Source organism: Sinocyclocheilus rhinocerous, unplaced genomic scaffold (genome assembly GCF_001515625.1).
Source record: "Sinocyclocheilus rhinocerous isolate Xijiao unplaced genomic scaffold, SAMN03320098_v1.1 scaffold697, whole genome shotgun sequence".
In the NCBI taxonomy this organism is placed as follows: Eukaryota; Metazoa; Chordata; class Actinopteri; order Cypriniformes; family Cyprinidae; genus Sinocyclocheilus; species Sinocyclocheilus rhinocerous.
In genome coordinates, this window is record NW_015664033.1 from 1439988 (window position 1) to 1444307 (window position 4320).

Below are 4320 nucleotides of genomic sequence, written 5' to 3' on the forward strand. Positions count from 1 at the left end.
TTTTTTTTTTTCTTTTCCTCATGTAACTTTACAAATGTGTGTTTATATATGAGACTGCGTGTGTGAGCGTCGGTTATGTTTGTTACGCTCTTTGTGTTTGTTTTTCCACCCATCCTTCCCTCCCCCTCCACCGCTCATTGCCCCCATCTCTCCACCTGTCTCTCTGTCAGGGAGCCTCTGACGAAGCCTCCGTGTAAACGCCCAGCCAGGCTCTGGGGAAGATTGAGACAGACAGAGGGGTCAAAGGGGGGTGGGTCGAGAGGTGTGGGTCAAGCCCCCCTCACTGTTTATGTCCCTGCATTGTTTCAAACACAGAACTTGCACATCCTGCATTAGTTAGAGAGCCAGTCTGAGTGAAATGTGATACATGTGTATATACACACACACACACACACACACACATGCAGGGAGAATGGATGTGCAGAGAAAGCGTGAGGTAGAGAGAGACTGTCACAGGTGCATAATTTCCATTTAGAGGTCCAGTGATTTAAAACAAACAATCATGTTGGAACTTTTTACTTTTTTGTAGATGGATCACAACAACAAGCTTTGAAATTCTTTGCTTACTATGTGTGCTTTTTTTAGTGTCTTTTTTGAAAGACAATTATCAATAAAGAGAACTTTATTTAAACATCCTGTACTATCTATCTTACTGTGTCCAGTTCTCCCAAGTTACGACTCTCTTCCTCAGGTGTTTACTGTTGTCAATCTGTCCTGTTCTCGGTTTTGTTCTCTATTTTGACTGAAGAGGACTGAATAGTCTTTCAGGGTTGACCAAAGTTGACATTTGCTGAGAAGGACTGAGATTGTGCACCTAATCATTTTCTGTTTGTCTCCAACTTGCTTGCTGCCTCTTTCTCTCTGTGTGCTTCCTCTCAACTCAGTCGCCTCCCCTTTGCCTTCCAGTTATGCTTTTCCATTAACCTTTTTAATTACTTAAACATGATTACTCTTATCTGTCCTATTGGTCTGTCTGTTCTTGTTTTTTTCCCCCTCCACCCTTTACTAGTTAGCATTATCTGGGTTTTTAGTGTTGGACGTCGCACCCAGCTCCAGATCTTGCTTTGCCAGCTCAACTTGTCCCTTTCCTCTAGAGATCTGTTGTCCTTTTCATTCCCCTCCCTCCATTTCAAACTGTGTGTTTTGAATTGCCTGGCAGGATTTAAAGTTTGATCCATTTAAATCTCAGAGGAGTTGCTACTGTAATTAGGATTTAAGAATTCTTCTGCTTGCCACACAAACTCCAATCACTGGTGCCAGCAGATGGCGCATTTCACAAATCTCTGATTCACTATTACACTTTAATGTGTTTGTGAGGTATAAGAATACTGCAAAGCAATACACTAGTGTCCTCTGCTGGCTCAAAGACACGCTGAGTTCCTGTAGTGCCCTGCTTTATATGTTCTGAGATGAATATTTTTGTCATTTAAGGCGGAGTAGTGATATCCAAAATGATTTAAATCAAGCAGGTCATCCTTTAATTTTTGTAGCTTAAATGTATTTAAAAATTTTTGAAAAAGATAATATTTATTACTCCTATATGGTGAACTAGTTTTTGAGGAGGGAAAAAGTTAACTATGCTTTTAGATGCTCAGAACGACATCCCATAATTGAGGTCTTCAGGTCAAGGTGTGTCTGTCTTTGTTGACGTAACATTTGTGGTCAGTATAGGAGACTAGCACTGAAAAATCAAAGTAATAAGTGTAGTGATTGCATTCCTACACGCTTGTATTGCTTTCTTGCATCAGAGCTACTTGTCATATACAGAACATAACGGTGGCAACAAAACATGAGAAATCTATGCCATTGCTCATCTGGCATCTGATCGTCGGTCTCAAAGTCTATCATAAATGCCATAATATAATCATATCACTCTTTTCTGATAGATCTTGTATATGTTTCGGGGGGGATTTTGAACCGAGTATATGTGCTATTTAAAAAAAAAAAGCAAAAAGTTGATGTATTTCATTTGGTTGATGGCCTTTCTATTATCTCTGATCTCCTCAACAAGGCTATATTTGTGCACATCATATTTGCTTTACAGCAACACTGAGATTAAGACTTTATTAGTAGTAGAGTTGTTGTTTATTAATATATAATTGTACTTTTATTTGTTTTACTGACAGAGAGCAGGCTATTTAGATTGTGATTTTCTTCCTTTCTCTTATAAAGCAATCAGGGATGTTTTTCCTTAATGCACTGTAGTGTATTATTTCAACTGTATCATAATGAGAAACAAACCAATTGGAGGTTTAAAAAATGGTTGTAAGATTTTATTTTTCCAGTGCAATTTGATTTCCAATGATAAATCCTGTTTCTCAGCTATTGGAAACAAAAATAAAACCGTGTATTTGTACTGGTTGTTTCAATGTTCATTCTATATTTTTAATAACTGGGCATCTCAATGTTTTATAAGAAAGATTTTCCAAAATTGAGTAGGGTGTCTTTCAGTAAACGATGTTTGATGCATTGAAGAGATGACTAATCTTTTTTCAACTGGTATAGTGTAAAGATTATAAATACTAAAATCAACCACAGCTGAAAATTATTAGATAAAACATCACCTACATTGAAGCATCATTTCCAGGCCTGGAAAACCCATGGGAAAGGTTTTGGAAGAGTATTTGACATTTAAATAAAGTTATAATTTATTCATACATTGGCTAAAATAATTAGAAATCCTAATTTGGGTATTTAAGATTTTCCATCTTAAATATTTTAATTGAAAACTGGAACTCAAATAACACATACAAAAGATTTAAAACCCATGCTTACTGCTTCTAAACAATGTTCAACGCAACAAACAGAACAACGATATTTAAATATTACAAACAATAGTCCAAAGAACACAGTGAGAGTAATGCATATTTAAACATCTACTGAGCATAAACAGAAAACCTTAATCCCATTAAACATGCATTCTGCCTAACAAACAGCCTGCTATTATATTGCATAACTCCAGGAGGTCAACAGGACACGGTTAAAGAGATGAGGCGGGGAGCGGGCTTCTTCCTCGGCCGCTGATTAGTAGAAGCGTGAGGTATTTCCTATATCTGCACTCCCATTGGCCAATCTCGACGCCGTGTAACTTAGCCAGCCAATAGGGTGAGAGGAATCACGCCGAGATCCCTGCCACTCATCTTACTAGCCAATAGGAGCGCGACTGAGGATGTCAAGGATTGGTTGAATTCACCTCCAGGACGAGACTTCTACTACATTCGAAAACAAACGCAGTATAGAAAAAATTAATGCTAGTATCATACCCAAATCACCTCAACGCGAATGTCAGTTTTCCAGTTTAAAATCACATATTCGCAGTAGAAACGCCAAAATCATGGAATACGGGGATATCAGGAGCAGATGGCAGCAGCGCTCGTAGCCAACAGGAAGAGCTAACTTAGCCTGCTAGCTTACAGACGAATTTCACTACGGACAAATCGACCAGAAATTTGAAGGAAAGCCCGTCAGGTAAATGCGCTGCTCTGTTTATTATGCAATATAGATATGCTCGCGACGATTTTGGAAATAATTTTTTAGTCACAGTGAAATATATCATGTTTAAAGTGTCAGTTTGGACCGCGATGGTCAGCTTGTGTTGTCCAGTGAGCTAACGTTAACCGGACCTCAGTGGTTTGGGCTGAAGTCCGTTAACGCTCCTCTGACAGTGATGTATGGCCCCTCGCGGCTCTGAACATTAATAACCAGCTGTTATGAATTGGCAAAATCAATTATCCTTTGACCTCCAGTCAGGTGTGTTGTTTAATAACGACTAATTGGCGCGATCATAGCTGCTTGACGACAGATGTATCTGTCTCTGCGAGACCATGCGGCATGTAATATTGACTGTAATCTTAATTTATTAACCCTTTGAGTGTCCTTGTATACTGTATTTATTTATTTATTTTTCGCCGCTGTGATCTCTGGACTAGCACGGAGGTCTCTCTGAGCTGGTGTTTACACGCTTTCTTATTTTCTAGCTCTTATTTGCACGCTCGCGTACTGTCACTCGAACTCGATTACAACTCAAGTGCTGAAGTGTTTTCTGACTGAATAGCTGCCTTGTAGAGCGACTCTTGACCTGTCAATGGAGAGAAGGATTATACGTTTATTAATCCCCGAGAGGAGGATATTTGCTGGCAAAACAGCAGCAATAATCATAAGGGATACAGTACACAATACCAAACAGGCACTATGCAATGCAATGCAATGTACAGCAACGTCCCTAAATCGTCTCTAAAGCAACTACAATGAACACCATGTGTTTAATAACAATAACAAAGAGAAAGGGAAAAAAGACCCCCCCCCCCAGCCTGAGGGGAA

General features: G+C 39.1%; 1 protein-coding gene across 1 annotated transcript in view; it reads left to right on the top strand.

The window, feature by feature from the left end:
- Window positions 1-3166: 3166 nt before the first annotated feature.
- The window catches only part of LOC107729507 (serine-rich adhesin for platelets-like), a 19236-nt gene continuing 18082 nt past the window's right edge, over window positions 3167-4320 (top strand). Inside the window, exon 1 of the mRNA XM_016540046.1 lies at window positions 3167-3468. The gene's annotated coding sequence lies outside the window, so the exon portion shown is untranslated. The remainder of the gene's footprint in view (window positions 3469-4320) is intronic.